Source organism: Ambystoma mexicanum, chromosome 9, assembly GCF_040938575.1.
Source record: "Ambystoma mexicanum isolate Mex_15411 chromosome 9, UKY_AmexF1_1, whole genome shotgun sequence".
NCBI classification, from domain to species: Eukaryota; Metazoa; Chordata; class Amphibia; order Caudata; family Ambystomatidae; genus Ambystoma; species Ambystoma mexicanum.
This window is the reverse complement of record NC_090931.1, coordinates 61,031,874-61,048,609: the sequence shown is the minus strand read 5'-3', so window position 1 is coordinate 61,048,609 and position 16,736 is coordinate 61,031,874.

Here is a 16,736-nt window from a genome sequence, read left to right as displayed (position 1 = left end):
CTCTTGACGTCGTCAAGAAGTCAAACTACCAACTGCACCTCCTCAGAGGCATTTTTCCTTTCCTCTCCTTCCCCCAGAAGCTCTCTGTCTCCAAAGCTATGGTTCTCTCTAGGCAAGAGCACTGCAACAGCCTCTTTTTAAATCTGCCTGCTTCTACTCTCCGTCCTTTACAACTCATCCAGAACAGGACTGCAAGAAACTCTCTGTTTGGAAATATCTTCCTACTCGATCTCTTCGCTCCGCCACCTCGAACTCCCCGAGTCTCAGGTGCTTCTCCAAGCAAAGAGTTGGGGGCCAATCTCTCTTCAGCTGGCGCCTCCCTCTGGAACAGCCTCCCTGAAAGTTGAACAGAACCATCTCCGGTTCTGGAAGCATCTCAAGACTTTCCTCTTTGCTTCTGCCTTCTCTCTTTCTCTTCCCTGCTGATACTACACTTGTCACCTGGCTACCCTCTGAACTTCGGGCCCGGGTCCCTGCCTGCCCAGTTGCACACCTCCACTGCCTCCGGCCAACCCTTGCACTTGGGTCTGTACCTGCAACCCTAAAATACCTTTACCTGCACTTATCAGGCACTTGCTGTCTGCACTTAACCGTTGCACTGCCACCTGCTGGCTGCACTACTTGTCTTGATCCTGTGTCCTGCACTTACTCCTCCTCCCCTGCCACCTTTTCCCCTTCGCTTTAATCTGCAATTGGGTGATCTCAATGTCACTAGGCCTTGTAAGATCATTGTCTTGTCCTCCCTTCGTTTCCCCTCCCTTGCCTCATCGTGCCTTGAAACACTTGTGTATAGGCACGTTTTAAATATCATATCTAGCAGATGTCTGTGCTAATTGTGGGCCCTCTTTTTGGCTTATCGTATTTTGAAGAACTGTATATACTGACAGAGGAGAATGAATATAGAAACGCCATATTATGGTACAACAGGTATATTGATGATTTACTTATCATCTGGGACACTAGATGTCAGTTGATGTCAACACATTTTTTGATTGGATGAACCAACTCAACCCCAATTTAGGATTTACCAAGACGAAAGATGATCATTCTATTCCTTTCTTAGACTTAACTATCTCACTGGTCAATAACAAACTTAATCTAAGTCTCTACAAAAACCCACAGACAGAAAACCCACAGACAGAAAACCCACAGACAGAAACCCCACTCTACATAACAATAGTTTCCATCCAAAAGCTCAGAGACAGAACCTCCCTTTTGGCCAATTCCTGAAAATTCGCAGAAACTGCACCACATTTGAAAAAAATAAAACAAAGGCAGAGGGTACTCTAAACAAACTGTATGACAAGCCATAAAAAGGGCCCAAAATATTAATAGTTACTCACTGTAGTGACTAACATACTCTTAGTCCATAGTCCCCTTTCATCCATACTGTATGGGCGTCCCTGACGAGGGACGGAAACGGAATTATTTCACCAGAAAAAATCTTCTTCCCCTTTAAATTTAGAGGCACGGCCCTTGGAGCATGTGTTCGCCTGACTCCGCCCACCGGCACCACTCCTAAGTCCCCATTAATGCGTCAACATTTAACGTTGTTTCTTGCTTTGGTTGAATATTATCAGTCTGTGCGCTCTACCCGTGGTTTGGTTTGATTGGATCCTTTTCTGTTTGGTTTCATTAATAACTGACTTATCCAAATTTAGTTGGGGTCAGTGGCTGCAGGGCTCAAAAAGAGACCGATGTTCAGAAGTCAGTCTATTTTTTAGCAGAGGTAGCCGTTTTTTCCCTTTTTATGCAAGCCCTTGCGCTTTATTTTTTAGCAGAGGTAGCGGTTTTTTCCCTTTTTATGCGAGCCCTTGCGCTTTATTTTTTAGCAGAGGTAGCGGTTTTTTCCCTTTTTATGCGAGCCCTTGCGCTTTTTAGTTCAGTTTTCACGACAGGTTCCCAAGTCTTGTAATGATCGTGAGGTACGCACTTGTCAGTGTTTTTTATACAGTTTGTACACTTTATTCAGTTTTTTCCACATTTATATTGTAAACACAAGTTTATTCATCTAGTGTTTGTTGAGTTTGTTCCACATTCATCATAGATACAAAAGTTACTTCACTTCATGTGTTCCCTTTTGTTAGTAGTGGTGGCTTTCTTTAGTGAGAAATGTGTTATTCTTTGTAAAGCAAAAATGCCAATGGGAGAAGTGTCCTTCCTTACAAAAAACCTTGTGCCAACATTTCTTCGCACGTGCATCGGAAGCATAAACAGCAAGACACTTGGTGTTGGAACATGAGGCCTACCCTGCACCTCAGGATGAGGCCTGGAAGGCGTATCGCCCTTAGCAGAACTGCCGGTAGTGCTGCGTATAGGCACCCCCTCGGACATAATGCCAGTACTAGGGCGTTGCCCCTCGGTTGTAACCCCAGTAAAAGAACCTTGCGGTCCATCAGCACTGATACCGGAAGGATTCGGAGACCCCTCGGCCAGAAGGCCGGTAGCTGGACTAGCCTTGGTACATGTGCTGGTGTGAGAATCCAAGAGATTCCCCCCGATCGGGCGGATCCTTGGGAAGGAGTCGCCCTTACGGGGTGCAATGGTAAATAGAGGTCTTGTCTTTGGCCTCGAGCGATGTTTGACAAAGTCCTTGAGGTCCTCCGTAGGTGACATCTAGAAGAGCTCGCTCCACCGAGGTAGCCTGTTCTTCAGTGCACGCGGAGTTAGTGTGTCGCACGCGGAACAGCCTTCCCAACCGTGTTCGGCCCAAGGCAGCAGAGGCAAAGAGCATGGGGATCAGACGTAGGGAAGAGCCCCTCGCAGTCTGGACACCTGCAGAAGCCTGCTGAAGTCGACATGCGCTGGGGAGGAGCATGGCGTTGGAAGACCAAGTACCTGATTGAAAAGAAAAGATAGAAGAAATATCTGGGGTAGAGCGCGCTGTATTACATGGCAGAAGCCAAACCCAGGAGCGATAGAGAAATCTGCCCATTCGCGTCGACATGGAAAAGTGGACTGAGGAGTGGCATGGGTGGGTGGAGACATACGAGCGCATGCTCCCATGGTCATGCACCTGCAAGCCTTTACATTTAAAAGGAATGTTTTTTCTAGTGAAAAAGGTTCCGTCTCCCGTCCCTCGCGAGGGACACCCATACAGTATGGAGGAAAGGGGACGGGACGTAAAAGTACAGCACAGATAACATCGGCTAGACACTTCTGTAGTGAAACAAAGTAATTCCAACACGGTCTGTGTAACCACTTTTTGCAGACATAGCCACGAGATTAAGAGGCTGAATATAAAACATTGGTACATACTGAATTTGGACAATAGTGAGAATAAAATGCCCCTCTTTGCATTTAAAAGAGGGAAAAACATCAAACAGCATTTGGTAAAATCGGACAGAGAGTCTAATGGACCTGTATATAATTCAAGATCTTATTTTGGTCTTTTCTAAAATTGTGGGACATTAACCTTGCATAAGTTGCTCTGTCTGCAAATATACCATCAAGAAAATAGTTTTTGACATGAATGGAAAAGAATGGACACTGAAATGTCATAGCAATTGCAACAGTGCACATGTAATCTATGTAACAAACTGTATGTAGGTAAGACCAACAGACAAGCTAAAACCAGGAACATTGAACACAGATTGGAGATCAGGTCTAAGTTTATGGCAGCCCCACTTGTGGAATAAATCAGGGTGACCTTAAATGGTGGATCATTGATTGGATTCAAAATTAACAATAGTAACTCGAGAGACAATATACTGGTCAGACACGAGCAGTTCTTGTTATATACACTTCAGAGCTACACGAATGGTCTCAAAGACGGAGAAGGATGCCACCCATTAGGATGCATTTGATCCAAAAATGTGTAATGATTCACCCTTTGATCAATGGGTTTCCCCACGAGGAATCTCTTTCCAAATTCTATGGCGGTGATTTTCAGCCAGGTTGTGGCCTTAATTGGCATCCCCCACAGAACCTCGAGTTAGCCACACCGAAGGCCTAATAAGCTACACAGATTTGGGGACACAAAGGAGAATCTGTTAAACTGTATGGCCATAATTGGGGAGTCTTGTTCATTGCCATAGATTTCTGTATCACTGATCACTGTGGTCTGTTCCTACCATTTATTCCATGACCTGAATACATTCTCACCTTTAAATTAGTTTACAATTGATGGCAATCTCATAACATAGCGATGGCTGGAATTAAAAAATATATATTTTTTAAAAACGCACTCGGTCCTGCTTCCACCATTGTACCTAAGACAACTTTAAACCAGTTTACAATGGATCGCTAATTTAAAATCCAGAAATTGTTGCCATTCTTACGCAGTGTGGCCTGCAAAACAGAACTGCATTATGAAAGTCAGCTTTCAGTGACTTCTGGATAAAGGAATCATCCATACAGTCCTTCCTTATTTTTTAGCGCTTAGAGGGTTACAACCATCTGCCCCATGCAAGTCCATACTCTATGACTTATCATGAAGGTAAGTCCGTCTTTTGTGTTTATGAGGGCCTGTCTCTACCTATCTTCCATAGAGACCCTGTAGAAACTGGAGACAGCGCCATTGCTGACGTATTGATTCAGGATGAGAAGGCATGCGGCAAACGTTCAATGAACCAAGGTAAACAGTGCCTGCAAGCACAAAGAAAAGGGGATTCTGTTGGCTAAGCGGACGGCTTGTCTTCTTTTCCTTTCTATTTTAGTCTATGGGTTTTATGGTTCCCCTTTTTTATTAGACAGAGGGGTTCCCATTGTATCTTACAGAAACTATCAGCGGAAAATTGGATTCTAAAGGCTAAAAAAAGAGGCACGTCATGTTAACTTTGTAACAGTAGCATGGGACAATGACTGCTGGAAGTAATCCTAACATCTTGTAATGGACAAACCTTTTAGTTTTTACAAACAAACATGTCATGTAATTGTATCCTCCGTTTCAGCACACAGAGGGTGGTTTTTGTGGTTTTCTGTAGGTATGGGTCCTTTTTCTGTTCAGCTATGTGTGAGATTTAGTTGTGAAACAGCCACGCAATGGTAAGTATCCTGCAAGCAATTTGCGTTGGTGCATATCATTATGACGCTGATGATGCATCACTCCCCTAAAAATACAGACTTGACTATATGTATATAATAACTGCAGGACCCGCTTGGGAGCTGCTGTGTGGACAAGAAGCTTCTCTTTTGTCAAAATGATGATCATTTCAGTCCTCAGGAAAACCTAAACCCATTATTTTGTTATGGGTGTTTTATTTGGTTGAAACCAGTTTAGGGTCAATTTTGAAGGCCCCTACAAAAGCTTGACTTTAGAAGACCTACTAAAATAGGTCTCTTCTAGTAGAGGGATTTGATGACTAATCATAAGCACAGCATAGGAATGAAGGTGTTTAAATGCTGTTGTTAACAGGTTTTCTTTTTCAGTCAGTGTTTGAGACGAGGTTGTGGGATATCACACTCAGCTGCTGGAGAAATGTGGGAAAGGAACAAGGTACTTACCTGTAACTGTTGTTCTCCAGCATGGCTATGGCATGGATTCACTGGTTGATGAATATTACCCATCAGGCCGGGATTCATTGGTAAAAGAAAAAACAGTTTCACTTTCACTTACAAACTGTATTTCTCCCCTAAACCAATCACTGTATTCTGGGTCATACTGCCCCCAGCCAATGACTGTCCTTTCCGTAAGCCCCTCCACTGGCAGCCATCTTCAGATGTGGTAAGCACATTAAGTGGCAGTATAAATAAGTAGAGCCACAGAGGGTTAGGAGGGAGGGTTTGCATGTGAATCCATGCAAGACCCATACTGGAGAACAATATTTACAGGTAAGTAACTTGTTCCTTCTCCAGCATGGGGTCTGACATGGATTCACATACTCATGAATAAAGAATACATAGCAGTACAACATTTCACAACCACAGGTGGTGGCAAGGCTAAACAGAACATTAACAGAACAGGAGATAAAAACACTACATAAGGGATTACATTTTGTACCAACGTGCAACAGCTCACTTTTTGACACTCATATTGAACTCTATAAGCTCGTAAGGAAGATGAAATTGAAAGTTTTCTTCAATGAGCTAGAAACATCGAACTCAAGAGAGGCAGAAGAAGATGGAGTCAAGGAATTTAGAGGCAAGAGTGGATATTTAATCCACCTATTAATGTACCATCCATTGACATCTTTCAAAAACAGACCATCAAGGACTTCGAAAAAAATCAATTTTAAAGCCAGAGGACATGGGAACATGAAACCTCATGAATGGAAACTCCTAACAAGCCTCTATGGAGATGAAAAACTCACCATGAGACCTGCAGATAAAGGAGGGGCACTGGTACTACTTGATGCAATGAAATATGATGCAGAATGCAGAAGACAACTAGGCGATCTCAACACATACGCAAGATTAGATTCAGATCCCACCCTAAAGATTAAAGAGAACTTGAATGAGCTATTAACAAAGGCCGAAGAACTAAGCTGGATAAATCATCACACCAAGAGGTTCTTAACCAACAACTTCCCCAAGATACCGCATTTTTACACGCTAACGAAGGTACACAAGGATTTAACAAATCCACCGGGCAGACCAATAGTAGCCGGTACGAACAGTGTGTTACAGCCATTAGGAGTATATATAGACTATTTCCTACAACCTCTAATACAAAAAACAAGTACATATGTAAAAGACACCACCCACTTCTTACAATATCTGAGGAGAACTACATATGCAGCAGACAATATTCTATTCACCATTGATGTAAAGAGCCTGTATACGTCCATCCTGCATGATCAAGGAAGAACAGCAGTAGAGTGGCTAAATATCAGAGAAGAGAACATACCAGCCCAAAAAGAGTTCATAATGATACTACTTGAGTTCATAAGTGAGAACTCGTATTTCCAATATGGACGAGAATGTTACCTGCAAACTTCTGGAACGTCAATGGGTGCAACTATGGCACCTTCTTATGCCAACACATTCATGCATAAATTTGAGTTCGACCATGTATTGGAGCACAAGGAATTGAATGCGAAAATCGATCTATGGATCCGTTATATCAATGATATTTTTGGTATTTGGAAAGACACAGAAGAACTACAAGACTTTCTGCATTAGCTCAATACGATAGACGCACGTATCCAATTTACATCAGAGTTCTCAAAAGAAAGTATCCATTTTTTGGATGTGAAAATCAGCAATACCAGCACAGGGAACAAAACCAACATATATCAGAAACCCACTAATGGAAACAACATTCTTCACAAGCTGAGTTTTCACCAACCTAGTCTGATAAAGAACTTACCTTACAGTCAGATGTTAAGGGTCAAAAGGATCATCAGCGGCCCAACTGATTATGAAGAAGCTATAGGCATGATGGGAGAATTTTTTTTACAACAAGGCTATGTGAAAACAGAAATGGTAGAAGCAGAAGCCAGATTAGCAACTAAAGAGAGAGAAGATTTATTGAACCACCAACAGAAAACCAAGGAGATTCCTCCCATTGTCTTTGTGTCCAAATTTTCTAAACAAAGTAGCAGGATCAAGAGGATAATAAAAACGAATTGGAACGTTCTCCAGCTCGGCGAGAGTCTCGAACCACTGTTCAAAGAGCCACCCACATTCGCCTACAAAAGAAGCCACAATCTGAGGGATAAACTAGTAAAAACAAGGGATTCGAGTACCCAAAAAAATACATTAAGAACAGGGACATTCCCATGTTTGAATTGCAGTAATTGTGGATTTATACAAAAGGGAAACATAGTTAACCATCCACACACAGGAGAGCAAATAACACTACGAGACTTTGGGACATGCACAACCACCAACGTGATCTACTCCATTAAATGCCCCTGTGGCATGTATTATGTAGGGCAATCAACACGCAAGTAAGATGGAACGAACACCGTTCATGTATTCGGAATCACAATAAAAACTCAGCAGTAGTGAGACATAGGGACATTAAGCAACACAATATATCACAAATAAGATTCCAAATATTAGAGGTGGTGAAGAAGGTGGAACCACATATGAACATCCAGCAGAGTCTTGATCGCAGAGAATCTTTTTGGATAGAGAAACTGGAAACTTTATCCCCTAAAGGCTCGAATGAAGAGATTAACTATGCTTGCTTTCTTTGAACATGTAGGATACAGACTGACATTATGTAATATAGTGCACAAGATTGATGCATGATAACAGAATACTCGGATAGAAATGTATGTCTTATTCATATTCTTTACTATTTTCCAATATCCTTTTTTTTTTGTAAATAAGATTGGACTGAGATGGGCTCATCTGCCCAGTAACACAGATTTGTCACATGGAGTGTACAGTAGTGCATAAAAATAATGATGCACAATAAAGGAACACTCTTATGGGATCATATGCCATATTTGTAGTCTATATCATTTGCTAACAAACCCTGACTTGTAGATATGAATGGACTGAGGCTCACTTATTAGCCTTAGAATACTGAATGGTCACGTGGGGTACAATTATGCCATATATGGTTAATGAAAACAGACCCACTTGATAGGAGATGTGACTCCTATTATTATGCACAATAAGATCTGCACATCAAATGCATTACATGGGGTGGATTTGCCATAGAATGAAGCATGCAACATGAAAAGAAGAATATAGAGGTTTGATAAGTAAGTATTCCACACGGGACGTCTATCACCAGATATGAGGTATACAGCTTTAAGTTGCCAAGGGTTCCATTTAAACTAAAGGATACCATTTTAGTTACAACACCTCCTCCGACGTGGTTACGTGTAGTAGCTTTGGCAATCATACGTCCCGCCCACCTGCTTTCACGGGGGGTGGGACGTAAGGCGCATCCATGATGACCAACCCTGGCCAGTGGCCAACACCAACTGGATTGCCATGGCAAGACTTAAATAGAAGTAACTTTCGCGTGCGAGAACTGCAGCCGTGCAGAGATCGTGACGCTGAAACTGACACGGTGTGAAGGTAAGCAGCTTACCAAACAGACAAAATGCCAATGATATTCTAGGTACTGTAGATGACTGAAAGCAATTTCGAGGGGATTGGGTCCTCCGACGTATTCCATATCTATGACAGGTAATCACCACAGCTGTGCTGCTTCGGAAACTTTTTTCGGCGTCTGCGTCGATGACGTTGATGCGCCGTCGTCGAGGACCTCCTCCGACGTCCGACGTCATCCGATGTGATAAGTAGGACGCACGACGCCCATAGCCTCAGTTCCGTTTTTTCCGCGAACGTGTTGCTTCGTGAATCTCGGTTAACGCCTCGCCTCTTTGGAGTTCTGTTCTTCTCGGTTCTTCGAACCTGTTCGTTTTTGTGAGAATCTCCTTCGTGTGAAGATGTCTTCTACTTTGTCTTCGACCCCGCGTTCGGGCTTCAAGAAGTGCGGGGAGTGGGGGTCCAAGATGTCGGTGACGGACTCGCACGATGCCTGCCTCTGGTGCCTCGGGGAGGCCCACGACACGGATGACTGTATCGACTGCCAGTCGCTCACGTCCAAAGCCTTACGTGAACGGTAGGTCGGGTGTCCAAGCCCCGGAAGTCGAAGTCTGCGGGGCTTTCGACGGATGATTCGAAAGGTGACTCTCCGCGTCATCGTCGGAAGTCTCGTGGGTCTCCTTCTAGGAGTCGGTCTCGCCACTCCTCGGCCTCTTCGAGGCATTCTCGGAAGCGCCGACAGCGGTCGTCTTCCAGGTCCTCTTCTGAGGACTCTGCCAGGCACGTCGCTTACCCCACCAGCCGTGCGACGCCGGAGGAATGGGCTTCCTTCGGGAAGAAAATGCTGGCGATTCTCGAGTCGCAGGGTACTAAGCCATCCACGCCCCCGAGTGGGGTCGGTCGTGAGAGGTCGAGAGACACCGCTCGCAAGAGTGGTCGGCACGAGTCACGGGAGAGGTCCCGTTTGGACAAGGGGACTCGTTCTCGACGTACCCGTTCCAGGTCCCGGTCCTCGATGCGTTCGAGACTGTGTGCACCTGTGATGTCTTCGAGGAAGACATCGACGTCTGAGGCATCTAGGGGGTCGACAGGCTTTCGAGGCTCCGGCTCCGAGGAAGTCGTCGAAGCTCAGGTCGTCGAAGGACACGCTCGGAGCTCCGGCTTCGAGGACTGTGTCGACGCCGTCGATGCTGGCGGCGCTGCATCTGACGTCGACGCTGATTTACTCGACGTCGACGCCAATCATCTCGGCGCCGATGCCTGTTCTCTCGACGCCGGCGCCGATTCACTCGACGCCCTTCGAGGACGGGGTGTCGGAGGTACCCCGTGGCACGGGGGAACCCCCTAGGAAGGCTCTGGTTAAGAGCAAGCACTCTCGGGTGCCTTCTTTTCGCCACCTGGAATATATTTCGGAGGTGGAGGAGGATTCTGGTGGCCTGGTTCCTAGTCAGGTTCCAGATGAAATTGTCTCGGGCCATAGTCAGTTTGACGATTTAAAGAAGTCCCATTTGACGCCAACACAGCGGCTCCAGTACATCGGAGCAGTGCTCGACACTTCCCTGGGGCAGTGTTTTCCCCCCAGGTGAGGGCTCTTCGCATTCAGCAGATGGTGCACAAGTTTCAGCTTGCCCAGACGCTCCCAGCGTTCCAGTTCTTGAGGTTGCTCGGCCTCATGGCATCCTGCATTCTTCTGGTGCCAGAGGCTCGCCTGCGGATGAGATCTTTGCAGTGGGCACTCAAGATGCAATGGTTGCAGTCCTCCGGCAGGATGTCGGACCCGGTTCAGGTGCCGCCCGGGACCTTCTGTGGTGGGCCGTCGAAGGCAACTTGATGAAGGGGGCTCCATTTTGGCTTCCCTGGCCGGAGGTGACGATCGTGACGGATGCATCCCTCACGGGATGGGGAGCTCATGCCAACGGGCTGACAGTCAGCGGTCGTTGGTCTCCGTCGGAGTCCAGACTCCATATCAATCTGTTGGAGCTGAGGGCCGTCAGGCTAGCCTTGAAGGCTTTTCTGCCGACTGTGCGAGGAAAGAATGTCCTGATCCTGACGGACACCACAGTGGCCATGCACTACCTCAACAAAAAGGGGGGGGCAGGGTCACTTCCTCTGTGCAGGGAGGCGATGCAGCTCGAGTTCTGGGCCATCCAGCAGGAAGTTTTGATCTCGGCGGTTCATCTGGCTGGAGACGAAAACGTGACGGCGGACGCTCTGAGCAGCTCCTGGAGATCTTTGCCCTTTGGAGGACCCCTCAAGTGGATTTCTTCGCCTCCAGTGTCAACCGGAAGTGCAAGAGGTTCTGCTCGTGGGAATTTCCTCCAAAAGGAGCCTTAGGAGACGAGTTTGTGGTGGAGTGGTCATTCCCGCTGCTGTATGCGTTTCCTCCAGTCCCCATCATCCCGCAAGTGCTGTGGAGGTTACGGAAGTTCGGTTCCCGGATGATCCTCATTGCTCCGGCGTGGGCTCGGAGGACGTGGTACCCGGACCTTCTCGACTTGACCATCTGCCCTCCACGTCGTCTTCCCTACCGAGACGATCTGCTCTCACGGGAGGGGGGTCAGGTTCTCCATCCAGAGGTCAGATCCCTCAACCTTCACGCTTGGCTTCTGAAAGGTTGAGGTATAAGGATTGGGACCTCCCTGAAGACGTGATGGAGGTGCTGCTCTCGTCCCGAAGGCCAGCAACAAAGTCTCTGTACCGTTGCCGTAAGTTCCGCGACTGGTGCAGAGTTCAGAACGTGGATCCTTTAGCATGTGACATCCCCATGGCTCTGTCCTTTTTACTTTCTTTGGCCCACAGGGGCTTGCAAGTGGGTACCATTAAAGGTTACCTGGCGGCGCTGTCCATCTTTAAGCGCTCGTCTGAAGAGTGTTCCTAATTTAAAATCCCTTTAATTTCACAGTTTCTGAAAGGGCTCACTAATGTGTTCCCTCCGTCTCCTTTCCTGGTGCCCGGGTGGGATTTAAACCTTGTTCTTAAGTTTCTCATGGGTGCTCCGTTTGAGCCTCTGCATTCTTGCCCATTGAGGCTGTTAACTCTGAAAACTGCGTTTCTGGTTGCGGTTACTTCCGCTCACAGAGTGAGTGAGTTACAGGCACTTTCAGTTAAGCCACCCTTCACTGTATTTCATAAGGACAGGGTTGTCCTTAGAGTTCGTCCTTCTTTTCTTCCGAAGGTGGTTTCGGAATTTCATTTGGCCCAGAAGATTGTTCTTCCGGCATTCTATCCTCCTCCGCATCCTGGTAAGGAAGAGGAGAGGCTCCATAGGCTTGATCCTAGGAGAGCTTTAAGCTTTTATGTTTCACGCATGTCCCGGGTCAGAGCGGACGATCAACTCTTTATTGATTACGCTGGAAAGCGTTTGGGACAGGCTGTGACGAAACAGACTTTGTCTCGCTGAATTATTTTGGCCATCTCGGAGTGTTACCGCTTGGCGGGTAAGGACCCGCCGGCTGGCTTGCGGGCCCATTCTACCAGGGGTATGGCTGCATCTACTGCCCTGCAGAGGGGTGTTCCTATTCGCAACATCTGTGATGCAGCCACCTAGGCTCTGTACATACATTTGTACGTCACTATTCCCTCGATTCCATCCGGGGACAGGATATGGTCTTTGGCAAGGCGGTCCTTTGCTCTGCTATTTGATTGGCAATTCTAAATTTTGATTCTAAATTCTTTCCCCCCTCCTTGCTCTGGTACTGCTTTGGGAGTCTGTCATAGATATGGAATACGTATGAGGACCCAATCCCCTCGAAGAACAAGTTACTTTCTTACCTGGTAACGTTATTTCGATGGGATGGTCCGACGACGTATTACATATCGCTCCCTCCCTGCCTTCCCCGCTGCAGAATTTCTTTTGCGATTGCAGCTTACGTTCCGCAAGGCTTTGTGTCTGACTGGCAGTTGACTGATGTCACACGTTCTGGGGGGAAAAAACTACAACTGAGGCATACGGGCGTTGTGCGTCCTACTTATCACATCGGATGACGTCGGAGGAGGTCCTCCATGACGGCGCATCGACGTCGACGACGCAGGACGCAGACGCCGAAAAAAGTTTCCGAAGCAGCACAGCTGTGGTGATTACCTGTCATAGATATGGAATACGTCGTCGGACCAACCCATCGAAAGAACGTTACCAGGTAAGAAAGTAACTTGTTCATCTCTTACGCTTGCAGGAATGATCTTCACTTACACGTGTTACGATCTATGGCGAAAGGGATTTGATCTGGTACACGCTCAGGTATGTGGAATGAGTGCATGTTTAAAGCACTTACAGGTATGGTTTAAATAACAGCACAACTAATGGAAGTTTTGTATTTCCTTTTCTTGCTTGTCTTCCTACCACTACCAACGCTATGGCATGATGTATATGAATTGGTATGTATTCATAAACGTGTATGTATATTTGCGACACAAATGAATGATGTGATTTTTTGTTTGTTAAAAAGCCGTGATGGTGCGCTGCACCGAAAAGCATTGGCATTGACTTGTACTTTGAAGAAGAAAAATTGCATTTCACCATTTGACTCATTGTGTGAATTAAACGCATTAATATATTTTTACCGAGGACTCAGTTGAGTAATTTGAAACATGAATTTAAATCATTGAATGAAAGATGATGGAAGATATGATTTAACAGAATACATTCGCATATAAGTTTGAAACAGTACAATTGGTAACAAATGTAGCCCTATCTGGGAGCAAGAAGTGGATTCCACTCTGTTCTTTTGACTTATGCAGACTATATATAACCCTTGTGTCATTGGGTTCTTTTTTCAACCTGGAAGCTCCAAATATAACCACATATTTTGGTAACATTATCTACAAGAAAAGTTCAAGTAATCACAGAGATATAAAAACAATAGCAGTGCCTACCTACACCATCTATTTAAGGCTAAACAGAAGCAACACTCTTACCTCTGGAACACACTCATCTCAAGTGAACAGGTTGCGTAGCAATGCTTGGCCGACCCTGGAATCCCTGTCGATGCAGTAGAACCTCGCAAAGGTGTGCGTAGACCTCCACGTAGAAGCCCTGGAGATGTCCAGCAGGGGGACACCAGACAGGAATGCAGTCATCGCAGTGCATGCTCTGGTAGAATGGGCTCTTGGATGGTCGGGCAGCGGTCGGTTTGCCAACCGATGACAGTATGTTATACAGCCGGAGAGCCACCTGGAGAGGGAAACCTTGGACAAGGCCTTCCCATGGATCACAGGACCAAAGTTCACAAACATTTGAGATGTCTTCCGAAAACTCTTCGTGCGAGTCACGTAGAACTTCAGAGCACGAGAAAGGCCCTTTCAGCCGGTGACAAAGGCTTCGGAAAACACACAAGTAACACCAAAGGCTCTTTGAGGTGGAATTCTGACAGAACATTTGGCATGAAGGAGGGGTACGTCCGAGATGGCTGTCAGCAGGATAGGGCCTGGATCGCACCCACCCTCCCTCCCTCCTGGCAGAAGTGACCGCCACAAGGAAAGCAGTTTTCCACAAGAGGAACTTGAGAGGGGCCCGAATGCATAGACTCGAAGGGGACTCCCATGCGCCTCGTCAGCACCACATTGAGTTCCCATGCCGGGGCAGGAGCCTTCACTGGGGAAGAAGATTAAAACAGTCCTTTGAGGAACTCCTTGACGAGACGGTGGGACCAAAGAGAAGATCTTCCTCAGACCTGGTGTAGTGGGAGATGGCCGCCAGATGCACCTTGATAGAGGCATGCGCCAGCAACGCATTGGCCAGGGAAACGTATGGAAAAATCTGCAGTGCCGTGACCCTCAGAGGGGTGATCTTCTGCAACCAGCACCATGTAGCAAAAAAGTTTCCACTTGTGACCCTAGAACCTAAGAGGTGATGACGCTATGGCCTTGGTAAGGACCTCCCTGCAGTCCGCCAGCAACTCGTATCCTCGATACTCTAGGGCTGCAAGAGCAAAGCCCTCAGGTTCAGCAATCCTGCGTTGTGATGCAGGATTGCGCTTCCTTCTCTGGTGAGCAGATCTGCGACCACTGTCAGCTTGACTAGCAGCGATGCTGACAGGCTGAGAAGGTCTGGTAAACAAATCTACCTTGGTCATGCTGGTGCGACGAGTATCATACTGCATCGGCACTGTTTGAGTTGACTGATGACTCGCAGCAGGAGAGGTCAAGGAGGGAATACATAAAGAAACAGGCATTCCCACGGGAAGAACACGTATCACCCCCCCCCCCCCATGTTCCTCCGCTGGTGGAATTTTCTGCCAAATTTCCGGCATTTGGGCCTGCCCCACTTGACGAAGATACGGTCCACCTGGTCCTGCCAAAGGTCCCACTGGCGGCAGGAGCACAACTCTCTGCTGATGGAGTCAGCAATGGTGTTATTGACTCCGTCCAGGTGAAAGGGGATGAGGAACATCTCTTGTCCAATGGCCCAGTGCCACAAGCTCTGCGCCTCTTTGGAGAGCACTGGGGATCGAGTGCCCCCCTGCTTCCATTGTGGTGGTGTCTGACGATCCTCACCACCTTGCCCTTCAGAGACGGAAGGAACGACTTGAGGGCACAGAACACTGCCTGCAGCTCCAGGATATTGATGTGGAGAGCCTTCTCCTCTGGTGGCCACAGGCCTCTGGCATGCAGACATCCGGTGTGGGCCCCCCAGCCCTCCAGGGAAGCGTCTGTGCTGGCTGTCTCCTCGTATGGGGATTTTTGAAACCCTGTGCCTCAGGCGATGTTGAAGTGCAAGCCCCACCACCTTACCGTCCGACGGAACTCCTTGTCGAAATGGATCTTGTCCGTGAAGCTTCGGGTCACTTGTACCCAGCGGGCATCCAGGAACTCCTGAAGAGGTTGCATCCGAGGCCTGCAGAGCCGGATAACGTAGATGCAAGACGACAACGCCGAGCAGCGACTTGATGGTCCGCACTGTGGCGGTCTTCAGTGACAACAGCTGTTGCACTCTCCCCAGCACGGCCGCTACCCTCTCTTCCAAGGGCGACGCTAGGCAAGCAACCGTGTTGAGTCTGGCTACTAGGAATAGTGCGTTCTATGATGTTGTCAAGCAGGACTTTGGATAATTGATGGAGAACCCCAGCTGGAGAGTCGACAGTGTGTTCGACAGCTCCTCGCTTGACTTGGCCCAGATGAGCCAGTCGTCGAGGTTCGGGTACAAGTGTATCCCTCACAGACATGGATGGGTTGCCACTGGTGCCAGTCACTTTGTGGGGGCCGACTTCAGGCCGAAGGGAAGGGCCTTGAACTGGTATTGCTATCCCTTCACTATGAAACAAAGGAACTTTCGGTGCTTCTTGTGAATGGGGACATGGAACTAGGTCCAGGAAGGTCAAGAAGTCTCCTTCCTCCAGTTGGCCGAGCACGTGCGGCAAAGTGACCATCCTGAATTTTTGCGACTTGAGATGCCGCAGGTCTAGAATGGGCCTCCAGCCCCGGTCTTCTATTTGACTAAGTAGTATCCGGAGAAGACTTCGGAGCCCCAGAGTTGTCTTGGAACTAGCTCTATCGCCCCTTTTTTTAGCATGGCCTGTACCTCCTGCAGGAGCTGAGGGATGTGCTGCTCCTGCCGGGTCACAGGAGGGATCCGTGGACACTTTTGATGAAACTCCAGGGTATGTCCATGGGCGAGAGCGTCCAACAACCATCTGTCGGTGGAGATCTTTTCCCAATCCCTGACTAATCGCGTCAGCCAGCTTCCCATCAGGGTGTGTGGGTGGGGGCCCAACGTCCTGGCTAGCTCAGTCCTGCTTCGGCACCTGCATCCCACATTGGGGCAACAACGGCACCGACCCCCTAGACCGAAAGCCTTGGAATGGGTCGTGGACTGGGAGGGCCAACGCTACAAGGAGCCTCCACCA